Source organism: Lissotriton helveticus, chromosome 1_1 (genome assembly GCF_964261635.1).
Source record: "Lissotriton helveticus chromosome 1_1, aLisHel1.1, whole genome shotgun sequence".
Lineage (NCBI taxonomy): Eukaryota > Metazoa > Chordata > Amphibia > Caudata > Salamandridae > Lissotriton > Lissotriton helveticus.
Genome location: NC_136057.1, coordinates 1,058,980,659 through 1,058,996,143, shown reverse-complemented (window position 1 = coordinate 1,058,996,143; position 15,485 = coordinate 1,058,980,659). Strand labels below are relative to the sequence as shown.

Below are 15,485 nucleotides of genomic sequence, written 5' to 3'. Positions count from 1 at the left end.
GCGGCGACAGGGGATTATTCAGTAAGTCATTCACCCTCCCTTGCAAATCTATGAGGGGTGCAAAGCTATTTGTACAAACAACCAATGTTTCCCCAGCCTCCGTGGTGCCAGCCTTTCCCTCCACTGGAACTGCACTTTTAGCTGCGGATCCCTCTGTTTGGGGTTCTGTGATGTGTCCCCTCTTTGTTTTATGAAGCATGGCGGGAATTGTTATATGTTGACCTGCGATTAGTTTATCCAGATGGGAAGAGCCTGTAGCTGATTCAATGCTAGGGGCTTGAATGGATGTATCACTACCTAAGATGTCCTCGCATTCGCTGATCAACATGTCTATTCTATCTATGGTACAATTATTAACTAGTACCTTCTACCTCAGCGATTTCCTAACCCTTTTCCCCTTGCGTTCTCTGCCGCTATCCCCCCCTTCCGGGGCTCCACTATTACCATCCATTGTTTTCCTTTTCCCCATGCTCAATTTTCTGAGATGTGTATCTTCAGAGTCTCGTAATACTGTAATTTACTCCTTCTTAATCTCTGTCCCAATATAAAGTAGAGTCTTATCAGACAGTTTCTGAGTCTGTTAGATGACTGCTCAGCAGGACGCCCTTCACTACGGCTACCAGTGAAGAGTGTTTCAGCACAGATACAGTTACAGGGCGAGATTAATCAAACGACTCACCCAGGCGGCAGAACTACTGATGATACTTGGTTGATCACAATCTCCCATCAGGCACATCTAGATGTGGAACCAAGAGCCCTGGCCCAGTCCAACCTCTCCCAGGCGATGATGGGCAAGGATGGGCCTGCCCTTGGCCCGGGCTTCGCCCGGGTGCGGCCCGTGCGTGTCCGGCGCCACGTTGGTGAATTGCGCTTTTTAGCACTTTGCTGCAGGCAAGCTCCTCCCTCCTGGGGGGAGCACTGGAGGCGCTGGATTCTGGGACAAGCAGGCAGTCCCCAACAGATGCAGGCAGTAAGGGCATCTACATCTACTCATTCAATGATCCATATCCTTACCCCAGCATGGTGATGCCTTTTTAGGTTGAATATACCTTACCGTGTCTTGGTTTAGAGCCAGTGTTGGAACGTTCTTGTTTTACATCTTTTCATTATACCATGACTTATTTACTGTGACCATGCTTTGTTGAGGAGCTAGCTTTTTTGTCACTAGATCCTGAAAGGCATTTGTATATCACCGATGCCGTTCTGGTAATGTATTTTTCTCGAGCCATCACACTTGTTGAGTTAGCAGCATTGCTTGAGTGTTAGTTATGCCTCCAGCCGGGTCTGTTTTGGAAGTTCCAGGAGATGTCAGCAGGACAAATCATGATACAAAGACCTCTGGTAAAAGTCATCCCATTCACTGTGATGTACAAGGATCAATTGTCACATTATTTCGTTGGTGTAGTTGTTGGTCCTTTCTGGGAAATATTGAGGCTTTTAATATAGAAAGAATGCGATAAGGAATCAACACAATTTTCACTTTCATTTTGTCTACAGGTGCCCGAGTCTGCGTGCAGTGAAAATTGCCCTCTGGGTTATAGAGAAGCTGCTCAGGAGGGGAAGCCTGTCTGCTGCTTTGACTGCATCCTCTGTCCAGAGGGAGAAATTTCAAACACTACTGGTGAGCAACAAAGGTGAACACGTCACGTGGTTTGAGCTTTAGAGAATGCAGACAGAATGGGAGGTTTTTGGAAGGAGATGATAATTCCTGAGTCAGGAGGTATTGGTAAAAGGTAGTAATCAGTAACTGACACCGTTGAATAAATGTCAATTCGTAGGAAAAACAATCATGCAGTTATTAAAGAAAACACAGGTTGCCAACAAATGGCAGCAGCTTAAATACCAACAGACTTCTAGGCATAGAAAGTGCTTAAAACTGGAAGCAAGCCCTTCTTTAATTATTGTCTCACAATACCAGGTAGGTGAAGGGTAAATCAGTGCCAGTGCAAACATTGATAGTCATGCATTATTTTGGCCCGCTTTATGGACAGCCTCTTACTTTTGATCAGCACTTAACAGTAGTCAACATCCAAAATGAAAATATGAGAGTTGGTCGGCTCCACCTACAGCTTGATTTCAGCTGCTAAAATCTACTGGTGCCACTCATGAAAAATACGTAATTATGGGGGAAACCAAACCTGGGATCACTGATATCCCCTGGAAATTCCTCATTTCCTAAAGTAGCCTCAGAGTTCCACCTATTATCCCATTCAATCTTCTCCCAGAATTGCCTAGCATTATTTATTCCGGGGTAGGGCGCAATTACAAGGCTAATTTCAGGCTACTCATAATGAGGGTCTTAATGAGCTTTTGGTGGTGCAAAAATTGAGTGAGTAATAAGTAGTGATCCAGAAATTCGCATTTGTGTAAAGAGTGCAAAGCAGTCATGATTAAATTACTGTCTGTATGATACTTCTGTGCCACTGCGTCCCTCCAGGACAGATAACCTGGAACAGCGTAGCATCTTCACTCAGGCTGCTAAAGGTATGCTCCGGAGAATAGATGAGCACATTTGCTAGCAGCGCCTACAGTGATTGTAAATGAATGAACTGCACACTTGCCAAGTCATACTGCAAGGTCTGAGGGGACGCTTCGAAAACTGAAAATTCAGCACAACAAATATGCCGATGGTGTGTAATGTACGTCACATGTACATTTACTCTTTCCAAAGACTTGCAGGAGTTGCATCTTCCGTCTCATAACAACAATTCACCTTCAGAGGATGTGCTTTCTGGGTCGATCCTAAAGAGCATGCGCTAGTGCATGTTCTTTCACTTGCAAGACTCGTGTTCAATAATGGGCTTACAATCCGCCCACTGCTTACCATTTGTTGGCATCATTCTCACTCATCTTTGCTGCCTGATCATTGGGCAGCTCTTGGTACTCGTCACTTCCTTTTTGGTTCCGTGGCACACGTACTAAGTGCAGATTAGATAGGATTTGATTAATAGGCTTGATTAGTGTCCGCTAGGCGCTAGCCATCCACTGCTCGCACTGTGATTCAGGTACTATTCCTCCATAATGATGCTGTCAACGCTGGGTGTGTCTAAACTCTTTTTTTTTTAACTCATATCCACCCCCTCCCTGTTTCTTCTTCCCTCCCTCCCTCCTATCCCTGTTTCTTCTGCTCCACTCGACAGATGGAAAAAAAGCAATATGAAGCAGTCAGCTCTGTCCGCTTTATAGCACTTTCTTTTAATCATCACATTATACACCTACACCCACCCATTACCCAAACCCACATAATTGCCAAAACCAAGCTCTCCCATAGACGAGACCTATTGGCTTTGCCAATCCATGTCAATAGAGGCAACAATTACAAGGATGTCTATATAGCAAGACTAAATGAAAACACACAAGTGGGAGTCCTGCACAAGCTACTAGGCATATCCACACACAGGCAGATACAGGCACGCACATACATACACACATAGGCCACGCAGCTGTAAAATACCAGTCGCTGACACAGATTTATCCATCAATGTTAAAAGTTGCTCTTCCATTAACTTTTAGTTTCTTATGAAGGAGGTCTAAAAGGGGTGACCTTTCATAACTGTGACACCACTATCCTTCAGAGTGCCTTGAATGACAGTGGAAAGACGTCAGTTAAACGTACAAATAGAGAAGTCTTGCTCAAAAGATGAAGAATCTGACAAGATGTACTGGTATCCTAAAGAGGAGAAAAAGTAGCAACACATTAAAAACTGTTTTGGAAATTGGGGGAACAAGTCAAACAGAAGACTTTAGGACAGATTTACAAGCCCCTTGCAACATCTTTACAACAGTGTTACATCACTTCTGTGACGCAGTGGCGTCGTAAACAATGCGCCACTATGCGTCATATTTACAACTTGACGCATCTAGTTCAATGCGTCACGTTGTAAAGCCCTGCCCTACATTATACCTGCGTCAGGTATAATGTATGCAGGGTGGGGGTTCCGACATAGGAAAGCCTCGTAAAAGTGACGCAATGAAATCTACAGGATTTTACAGAATCACTTTTACAACGCCACTGTGTCAAAACCCTATGCCTGCTTGAAGCAGGCGTAAGGAGTGACGCATTATGTTAGAAATAGGCATTCCTAACCATTGCTGGAGTTGTGTGGTGCGTGCGCCACAATTCCAGCAATGCACTGCCTTTACGTCAGAGGATGCCTTCATGCATCTGTTCTGCGACGCAGAATAACTGGCGCAGCTCTGCTAATAAATATACAGAGAAGCACCAGTTATTGTATATCTGCCCCTAAGTGTGTAAAAACATCAAAGTACAAAAACAAACGAGAGGCAGGGAGAAACAAGAGAGGAGCCTCACAATACTTGATGGACAGAATGCAGAACAATGTCATACATTCACCCCAGTACAGAAATCTGGGCCTAAATCCATCCTTTTGTTGCTCACCATGCCATTCCAATTTAGACCCAGCCATATGCGAATCAGTCTTGACCCGGCACTCAATGGGAACAACCCAGCCCGAACTGCCAGGCCAGGTCCTCCCTGGATTGGAAAGAAGGATCTTGGGACCGGTTTCGGGCTTTCAGCCCTCATCAGCCAGGATAGCTTGACTCCAGGGGCATGGAGAGCATGGGACCCACGTCTGGGCATACCCGTCCTACTCGGGGTGACAAATGCAAAGAGAACAATTGATGGAAAGAATGCAGAACAATGTCATACATTCACCCCAGTACAGAGATCTGGTCCTAAATTCATCCTTTTTTTGCTCACCATGCCATTCCAGTTTGGACCCAGCCATATGCAAATCAGTCTTGACCCTGCCCTCAATGGGAACAAACCAGCCCGAACTGCCAGGCCAGGTCCTCCCTGGACTGGAAAGAAGCATCTTGGGACCGGTTTCGGGGTTTCAGCCCTCATCAGCCAGGATAGCTTGACTCCAAGGGCATGGAGAGCCTGGGACACACGTCTGGGCATACCGGTCCCACTCGGGGTGACAAATGCAAAAAGAACAATTGATGGACCGAATGCAGAACAATGTCATACATTCACCCCAGTACAGAGATCTGGGCCTAAATCCATTGATTTTTTGCTCACCATTCCATTCCAGTTTGGACCCAGCCATATGCAAATCAGTCCTGACCATGCACCCAATGGGAACAGTCCTGTCGGAACTGCCAGGCCAGGTCCTCCCTGGGCTGGAAACAAGCATCCTGGGATTGGTTTCGGGCTTTCAGCCCTCATCAGCCAGGATAGCTTGACTCCAGTGGCATGGAGTGCACGAGACCCACATCAGGGCATACCGGTCCCACTCGGGGTGACAAATGCAAAAAGACCAATTGATGGACAGAATGCAGAACAATGTCATACATTCACCCCAGTAAAGAGATCTGGGCATAAATCCATTGTTTATTTGCTCACCATGCCATTCCAGTTTGGACCCAGCCATATGCAAATAAGTCTTAACCCTGCGCCCAATGGGAACAGTCCAGCCAGAACTGCCAGGCTAATTCCTCCCTGGACTGGGAACAAGCATCCTGGGATTGGTTTCGTGCTTTCAGCCCTCATTAGCCAGGATAGCTTAGCTCCAGTGGCATGGAGAGAATGGGACCCACGTCGGGGCATAAACAATTGTGTGTCTTTTGCTTTCTCTCCCTAAGTGCACCAGGTATGCCCAGATGTGGGTCCTGGGCTCACTGTGTCTCTGCAATCAAGCTATCCTGGCTGAAGAGGGGTGAAACCCCGAAATGGGTCCTAGGCTGCTTGTTTCCAGTCCAGGGAGGACCTGGCTTGGCAGTTTGGGATGGACTGTTCGAGACACAGGGTCAAGACTTACTTGCATATGGCCAGGTCTAAACTGGGGTGGCATGATGAGCACAAGAATGATGGATTTCATTTAACCCAGATCTCTTGACTGGGGGGTAAATGCTTTGACTTGTTCTGCATTCCGTCCATTAATTGCGTGTCAAAATACTGGGACACAAGAGTGAAGTAACAACCCCATTTGCATAGCGTCTAGTGCTGATCATACCACAAAAAAACTCCCAAAGTACCCATCCCTCCATTTAGTATAACAATTTCCATGCAGTTCAACTGCATTGTTGGCTCTTGTTCTTGTAGCGCTAGACATCACCAACATGGCATCCCACTCTCACAATTCTTAGATTGTCTCAATCTCTTCTGTTTATTCCCTTATTACCATCTACAACAAATTAACAAATTCAAAAGCTTTATTCGACAGCATTGTCATAAAAGCATTGACGCCCTAACCTATACATCAGTAAATACTATTCTAGAATACAATCACATTTTTAAAACACACATTAAATTCAAAACGCTGACGAATCATGACTAAAATGAACGCATTTACTGCTAAAAACTCAAGTTCACTACACATGATTAATTATAATCTACATAAAATCACGTTACATTTCCTCTGACTCCACTGGCAAAAGTGCGAGTGCGAATGATCCATGCCCATCCCAGGTATTTTGCTACTGCAATTGCTAAAGGAGGGGAGCTGTTTGATTCCAAAATTCTAAGTGCTTCCTGGCACCTACGTGTCCCTAAATTCTGACACGCTGGTTTTATCCACCTCCTTCTTGGAGAAGCATAAAGAGGACAGACAAACAGAAAGTGCGAGATGTCCTCAACCAAGTCTTTGCAATGGTTGCATATATTAACATTGCTAGGCGACCACTTTTGTGTGAAAGCGTTAAGGGGCAAACTACCAGCTCTAAATTGGAAGTACAACTTTCTATCCATAGGTTTTGTAATAAAATCCCAGTATAGTTCACAAAATGGAGTAAATTTGATTTCCAAATACCGGGATGTTAACATGGAATGTGGGTTAGAGGTCAAAACAGATTGCAAAGTCATATCCCAGTACATTTTTTTCACAATATCCTTTGATGGAAATGCAGTTGGGTCAGTGTTAGTCCATAAATGGTCTAGATGGAGTTTTGTTAATAGGTTCCGGATCTCGTTGAGCCATGTTACTGTATGGAACCGGTCCTTCTTAATAATGTCCATGAGGGCGGAGGCATAATGACCTAGCTCCGGCGTTGACATTATTCGTCTCCAGAATAGTAATGGGCGCAGTCGAGCCAGGTCCTCAATCTTTTTCCTCCCCAGGTCATACAACAGGGGGATTGTTGGTGTGCTCTGTGGAACGCCAACCAGACGTCGCAAAAACTTGTTCTCAGCAGTAGACAAAATGTTCAAGTTGGCAAAACCCCACAACTCTGAGCTATACAAACAGGCACTTAGCACCTTCATACTATAAATCTCTAACACAGGATGGATAGGTTTGGTTAATGAAGATTTATGTTTAAGTGCTAGGGCCCCTGCTAGTTGATGGAACTTTAAAACTGCTAAGTCAATATGGGACTTCCATTTCATATTGCCCTGTAGGGAGATACCAAGATAAGTAAAAGCCTCTACCTGTTCTAAGGCAGCCCCATTAAAAGTTATTGTGCCCCTAAATGGCTTTGCTGGGTTCATACTCATAAACTTAGTCTTTGAAGTGTTTAACTCCAAGCCCCGAATCTGGCAGAAATCCCCGAAAGCATTAATTGCCTTCTGGAGGCCACTAGGAGTTCGTGATACCAGCAACGTGTCATCAGCAAACATTAATACTGGTACACAAACCCCGTCCAGTATTGGGGCATCAGTAGGGGATTTCTTCAGGTAGTCCACCATGCCATTTATATATAATGAAAATAAGGTGGGAGCCAGGACACATCCCTGTCTAACCCCACGCTCTACAGGGAAAGAATCAGTTACCTCGCCCTGGGCCCCCCACCTGATCCTAGCGTAGTTATTTTCATGCATGCGGACTAGCAATGTCAATAGTTCGGGGCTGATACCAATTTCCGCGAGGACACTCCACAGTTTTTGTCGCGGGACTAAGTCGAATGCTGACTTTAAGTCAACAAATACGGCATACAATGGACCATTGATCAAGGTCACGTTTCTCCAGTATAAAGTTAGAAAATAAAAGACCTGGTCAATAGAACTTGATAGGGGGCGGAATCCGGCTTGGAAGGGGGAGAGAACATCCTTCTCATCTATCCAAGCTTGTAGTTTGTTTTGTATCAGTCGACCCATCAATTTTTGTGCAGAATCGATAAGACTGATGGGTCTGTAGTTGCTTGTGAGTGTCTTATCACCTTTTTTGAAAACTGGGATGATCTCCGCACCCTTCCATGAATTTGGTATGGAAGCTCCATGGGCGATGGAATTTGCTTGCTAGACAAAGTATTGGCACCATGAAGCCCGGTCGCTTAAGAATACATCGGCCGGTATTCCGTCCATTCCTGGCGCTCTCCCCACAGACACCCCATCCAACGCTATATTTACATCACCCAGGGTAAACACTTCGCCTTTAAAGGAGACCATCGGGGGAGGTAGGTAATGGCCTGGGTCCAGATTACATGCATATTGTGGCTTAAAGAAGTCTATCCATAAGTTCTTTGCAACGTTGTTTTGTGGACGCTCTGCTACCCCCCCCCCTGTCCCATTTTACGATTACCCAAAACTCTTTTTGCTTCTTAGCTGCACATGCTGATTTGAGGTCAAGCCAGTGATTTTCGTCCCAGAGCTTTTTCGCTTTGGTTTGTGCTTTTCTGTAGACATCCCTGGCCTTCCTCACTCCTTCTCTGTTTTGACTCCTTAACTCAAGACTAAGTTTCTGACGTGCTCTTCTGCATGTTTGATCATACCACCCCTGTTTAGTGGGTGATTTTACCACCTTTTTTTGGCCTACTGGTTTTAGAAAGAAGCCCTGAATTTTAGAAAAAAACTCAGAGTGTGCCTCCTCCATAAATCTGGAGAAGTTGGGTTCGGTACAATGTTCTTTCATAATGTTAATCTCAGAGACAACTAACTTCCTTAGATCTTCTAACATCTCTGGCTTCTCTATCAGTCTGCCCCACCTTACATGGCGTTGGTTATTTGTAGAGATAATATCCAAAGTCACTGTGCCCCTTCCCTGGCTTGAAGCTCGCACCTCCTGGTTAAATTGTATGCTCAAGCATAGTGGGTTGTGGTCACTCTCTAATCTGGATGCGATGCTCATATCTACCAGCCTGTGCCAATCCCTCACATCCAATAGGATATAATCTATTCGGCTTTTTGCCCTTCCATTATCAAATGTGTGGACACCCTGTCGGTCAGACGGGGTGCGCCCATTAGCTGCTCTTAAGCCCCTTGCTAAGCACAAGCTCTTGATTTGAATTGCTACCTCAGACCATCTCTTGACAGATGGCAGGTCCAACTGGGGGATTCCCCATTTATTATCCTCTTCTAAGGTCATTTCACCGTCCTCCGAGCCCAAAGGTTCGAAGGTCGTATTCATGTCTCCACCCACCAAGATAGAAAGATGAGATGGAAGGAGGTCAAGATCATTATCAAGTGCTATTATTACCTCTGAAGTTTTTCCCCCTGCAACTCCCCTAGCATATATGTTATAAATGGCCATCTCTTGGCCATTGGCCCAGGTGATCGTAATTGACAGTATGTCACTATTATTGAGGGATCTTTCCTGGATATTACAATGCGAAGATTGGCGCACCCAAATAATCAATCCCCCTGATGGCCGCCCTTTGGGGTTCTTTTTTGCTGGGACATAAAAATTTAGGAAACCATGCCGATAGACTGGGTTCACTGCCCAGGTTTCCTGAAACATAATGTCATGGTGCTCTATGAATTCACACCATTCTGGGGAAATCATTTTGTTAGAAATACCAGCAAGGTTCCATGATAGGAGGTTTAGACTTCTATTATCTGGTATAGCTATAGCCTGAGATGGCACTACATTTTGCCTGCTGGATACTAGGCCAAAATTAGATAATAAACTGCGTGTCTTGTTGCTACTGGGATTATTAGAAGTAGATTCGAGGATCCCATCAACGTTTTCCGGAACTCTATGCACAGAATGTACATCCGCGTGACGTTTCTCTTTGCTACCAAGCAAGACAGGCTCATTGGCCCTTTTCTCGACACTACTTGACCTAGTATTTGTGAGGCTGACTGAATTATAATGAGCTGCAGCTTCTGTCCCATGAAGTCAGTCGCACTCATTGAGGTCTGATAGAGCTGAGAATCTGTTTTCAAGGGACACACCCCAACTATTTTTTGGACCAATAGTGTTTCCTTTTTTTACCACAGTGTTCCATTTGGTTCTTAGGATTGTAGGATTCAAGATATTACCTCGCCTGGCATAGAAAAATCTAATGTTAAAGGGATGATCTCAGCGGTTCGGCATTGGGGAGGATATATATTCGACAGAATGTTTGGCAGGACTTCCGGATCTGTAAAGTGCACCACCAAGCAATCCCCCCTGAATTTTTTATGGCCGCCCCCAATCCATTCCACTATCCTTGCCTTCACTATCTCTTCTGCCAACTGATGCATACCCCCGGATGAGAATGCCATGTTTTGAGATAGCCAGTGCAGGGCCTTACTCATTAGGGAGGGTGTATTTTCTATTTGCCCAGGTTTCAAATGGGGGACATAGGCCAAGACCAACACCAAGGGGGAGGCCTCCACAATTAGCTCTACTGGGCCCTTCTCTGCCCTGGAATCTCCATTCTTATCCCTTGGGCCTGGTCTTGGGGGTACCCCATTGTCTAAATCCTGACCCCCTCCCCCTGAATGAGTAGTCATAGTTGGAAGGGGAGATACATTCTCAGTTGACCCCGGGCAGGAAACTGTTGGGATCTTTTCGGTCTCTACTCTAGATGCTACTTGAGTGGGGATATTTGCCACCTCTTCTAATGTCTTCTGTAAGAGCCCCCCTAATCTATGCACCTCCTCTGTTAGATGGTCAATTTTTGCCAGAAGTGGTTTTGTAATGGTCTTAATCTTAGTATCTAGGATATTTACTAATTTCTTGAGCTGGTCATCATCCAGGAGTATTTTTCCCCCATTTAGACCCCTTTCATCTTCTACATCCCTATTGGGGGGTAGGGTATCTAGTCTTTTCTTGCTTGAGCGTAACCCACCACGTTTGGGGAGGCCCATGTCCCCCCCTCTAGCGCCTCTAGGAGCTGGGACCGGCACCGGGGGCTCGACCTCTAATAGCACTAACTCTTCTTCATGTGTATTCTCTGAGTCCGACTCTGCTAAGGTCACTAATAACTGTGTTAATGTATTATTATCTTGCTGATCCTGCAAGAAAACCTCATTGCTATCATCTGGCTCGGGTGTTTCAACAGGCAATGAAGGGGATGAGCTCAAGCCCAGTGAAGATCTTCTATCATTGTTAATTTTGGCAACCACCTGAACTAGATAGTTGTCGAGGGTATTTACTGCTAGGGGGGTTTTTGACTTTGACTTGCTACACAAACACAGTAGGTGACCTTTTCCCCACGAGACACACTAGATAGTAAGCAAAAGAGAAAATGGGACAATGTGTCGCGCTAATGTTAGAGAGCAATACTCCAAGGGTTCCACAATAATAACTAATAACAACAACGACAACTCACGGCTAGTATTTTGGGCAGCGTTCTTGGCCCAGTCCAGTCTCTGCCTGTCTCGGACTGTCGCAGACTGTCCCGCCCTTGTCCCGGGCTTCTCCCGCGCGCTCCCGCGCAGCGGGGTACAGCAGTTCCTATTAACGGAAGGAGGTGGTTGGGGGGCGGGGCAAACAAGGAGGGCGTCCAGGTGCAGGTGATGAGCACGCAGGGACTCCTGGGAAATGGAGTCCCTGTCCTGGCGCTCGCAGCCCTGCTGCTCTATTCTATGCCCTTAGTCGCCTGGTGATGTAGCCTCGGTCCAATGATCAATGCCCCAGCAAGATGAGCGATGCGGGACCCGTGCAGCGGGTACCACGAGGTTCTGAGGTTCTGAGGTTGTGGAAACGGAAAAGCAGCAGCCAAATGGAACTCTCCACAGCGTCTTTCAGCACAAACGGTAAGGTGTCTCCCAGCAATGCAAGAGCAGGCAAGCACTTTTCACTCGGCGGTCGGGGGGCGGGGCAAACAGGGAGAGCGTCCAGGTGCAGCTGATGAGCACGCAGGGACTCCGGGGAAATGGAGTCCCTGTCCTGGCGCTCGCAGCCCTGCTGCTCTATTCTATGCCCTTAGTCGCCTGGTGATGTAGCCTTGGTCCAATGATCAATGCCCCAGCAAGATGAGCGATGCGGGACCTGTGCAGCGGGTACCGCGAGGTTCTGAGGTTCTGAGGTTGTGGAAACGGAAAAGCAGCAGCCAAATGGAACTCTCCACAGCGTCTTTCAGCACAAACGGTAAGGCATCTACAAAAACAATTGAACAGAGAAAGTTTGGGCTCAGCTGTCTATGGTAGCGTGTAGTAAGTGGGTAACACATGGGGACATGCAGTCCATGGGCACATGTGTCACTGTGGGAGAGGACTAGGCTACCAATGAGAGACAATGAGTCACAGTCAAAGTGTAGGAATTAACCATAGTGGTATGCCAGAGCAGTATAATGGGCATCACTTTAGCCATGGGCCTATGAAGGTTTGCTGAAATTCTTCTAACCAGTGTGATTGTGCTCTCTCCTTTAAACTTGGTCAAATTTGCTTAAACTCAATAGGCAAATTTAATTTACGTATAAGTCTCTAGTAAAGTGGAACTATATGTAGTACCCTGTAAACTAAACGCTAACAGTGAGTCTGCAGCAGTTATTGCGTCACCCATTTAAGAAGCGCTTTGAAGCATGTCTCGGGTTTACCATTGCGGTCTGCGTGCCGTTTTAAGCTGCCATTTTGACCAGGCAAAATAAACATTTTTCCAAACCCAAACCTTCCTTTTTAAAACATACGCCACCCCTAGAGCAGGCCCTAAGCCGCCCATAGGGCAGAGTGCATTGTAATTTAAAAGTAGGACATGTGTTTTTAATTTTTCAATGACCTGGTAAGTGAAAAGCTCTTAAATTAGTGGTCACTACTACAATGACTATCTCTACCATTGTATAGAATTGGGGTTCCTTATTACATTTAATTTAATAAGTGATATATTGTGATTAGGAGAAGGTAGAAATATAATGCTTACGCTCAAATAAATTGTAATTCAAAACCCTCTTTTACGGTAAAGTTGGATTTTAAGTTGCAATTCTAAAAATGCTACGTTTAGAAAGTTGCCATTTTCTTGTCCCAACCATTTAGTGCCTGAAGACTATATCCTGCGTCACATGCCTGGGTGTAGGTGGCCTTTATGTATTCCTCCCAGACAGAGAGCCAAAGGGGGACTAGGTGATGGCAGGATAGGCCATCCTGCCAGGATGGGAGGGGCAGAGCTGTTCCGTGCCCCAATTATATTTCAAAGAGGCCGTCCTAGCATACTCACAAATAACTTGACAACATCCTATTGTCACCCTAAACCCATTGGAGCCTAGGCAAGGGAGGGAAGGAAATACAAGAACCATATGTGACAAGAAGTCTTGAAGTTTCTCCACTTCAAATCTGCCACCAGGTATAAATATGGAAGATGAGACCTGATCCCTTCAACCCAGGCTACCTGAGTTGCACCAAGGGTCAGCTGGCTGACCTCCCGTTCTGAGTTATAGGGACATAACAAGCTCTAGAGGCCTCCCCAAAGCTGCCCAGTTGGCCTAAAGAACCTTGCATGACTGGACCTGCATATGGACCTGCCTGAGTTTTGCTGGCCTCCACTGAAGTGAGTTCCTGATCCCCACGTTGAGCCTTTCCCGGTCCTAGATCCTTGGCTGGCATTGGAGAAAACTCTTCCTGGCTTAACTGAAGGTTCCATCAAACCTGGTGCCAAGCAGTGTTATGCCCCTCAAAGCCTTGCCACACAGTGGCAACCTTTATCAGAACCAACGTCAAGCAACACAAAGCACCTCAAAGCCTCGCTGCTCATTTACCAGCTAAATTGGAACTGACACCAAGTGGCATGAAGTCCCAAAAAGCCTTGCCTCGCGGCTTCATAGGAGGCAACGCCTGGCAGCACAATGCCTCATAAAACAATGCAGTGGAGACTGCACACTAAGGACATAAGGTACAATCCTCAGCAGGCCAAACTTGGTACTGTGAGCAGTATGTGCCCCTCTGCGGTCAGCCTGAACTCTAGCATGACCAGATACCCTCCATTTGTTCTTTGCCCTGATCTTTTGACTGGGTATGAGTGTTCTGTTTAATTCAGATGCTCTGTCCATCGCCACCCCCCTTTTCTGAATCGTTTTGGCCACTATAGGAGTGGCAATGTATGCTCAGACATGAGTCCCTTGCTCACTGCACCATCAGGATTCAAGCAAGCCGGGCCGAAGACGGCTGCAAGGCCAGAAACCGGTCCCCGGAAGCTTGTTTCCTTTCCAGTAAAGAATTGGCTTGGTAGTTTGGTCTGCCCTGTTCCCATGATGCACTGGGCCAGGGTCAGACTAATTTGCATATAGCCAGGTTCTGAACTGGGATGGTGTAGTGAGCTAAAAAACGGTGATGGATCAAGCCCTGATCTTTTGACTGGGTATAAGTGTTCTGTTTAATTCAGATGCTCTGTCCATCGCCACCCCCCTTTTCTGAACCTGAGCAGTTCTTAGCCATGTTATCCAATGGTAGGTGGATAACATGACTAAGAGCATTAGCTCGGTAATGCATGAACATCGCTGACTTTTCAGCGATATTCATGCATTTCGGCCGATTTTTATCGCTTAGGAGATAAACCTTGATAATAGCAAGGTTCCTAAGCGATAAAAATCGCCGCAGCACGGTGATAAAAATATTGCCGCTAAGACAACATAGCGATAATAATCGCTAGTTGTTGGTAATATGCCCCCTGGTCTCTGTATCCGACTGCCGACCCTTCGTGGTTGGCCTTAACCTTTGAATTTGACCTGGTGTAGCTCAACCAGATACGCATATTTGGCACTTTGTGCTTTTTGGTGCTAACTTTGATTGAAACTATAAAAATTCTCATCTCCAGTACTACACATTTGATTTTTTTGTCATTTTGACCCCATTTTATTTCTTAAAATATTCTCAAATTTTCTCAATTGGTTTGGGAATTTTCTTGTGTTGTGTTTTTACTTTATTACTGTTTGAGTACTGCATAAATACTTTACACCCTGCCTCTTAAGTTAAGCTCAACTGCTCTCTGGCACAGCTACCAATATATTCAGTAGGGGTTTATGTAGTAACGTTTGGGAATCACCCCAAAAAGGACTGTCAATATTATTTGAAGTGGGTTCTCACCTCGTTTAACCTGTACGACAATTTAGAACACATATGAATATGGAGCAAGTATGTAGTACATATAGAAATATACGGCCTAAGGGGTACATTTTGGAATTATATTGACATACCAAATGAAGAAAGCATATGATGCAGTAGCACTTTTCTAAGAACAATTAGCATTGCATCAAATGCACAAAGTGACTCAAATTCATGGTTCGCAAACCTGACGAGTAGTGGGAAAGGCACTCAAGTATGCCAAGGAAGCACAGGGAATGTTTGTGCTTCTGACAAAGGCTATGCACAAATACTTCAGACCTAGTACACCTCTGGACACCAATGGTGCCACCAATGCTCTCAGTACTCTTAGTGTTCATATCTG

At 45.6% G+C, this 15,485-nt stretch overlaps 1 protein-coding gene across 1 annotated transcript in view; it reads left to right on the top strand.

Annotated features, from left to right (window-relative positions):
* LOC144772070 (vomeronasal type-2 receptor 26-like) overlaps window positions 1–15,485 on the top strand; it is a 61,686-nt gene that overhangs the window by 29,030 nt on the left and 17,171 nt on the right. Inside the window, exon 3 of the mRNA XM_078656258.1 lies at window positions 1,498–1,621. The gene's annotated coding sequence lies outside the window, so the exon portion shown is untranslated. The remainder of the gene's footprint in view (window positions 1–1,497; window positions 1,622–15,485) is intronic.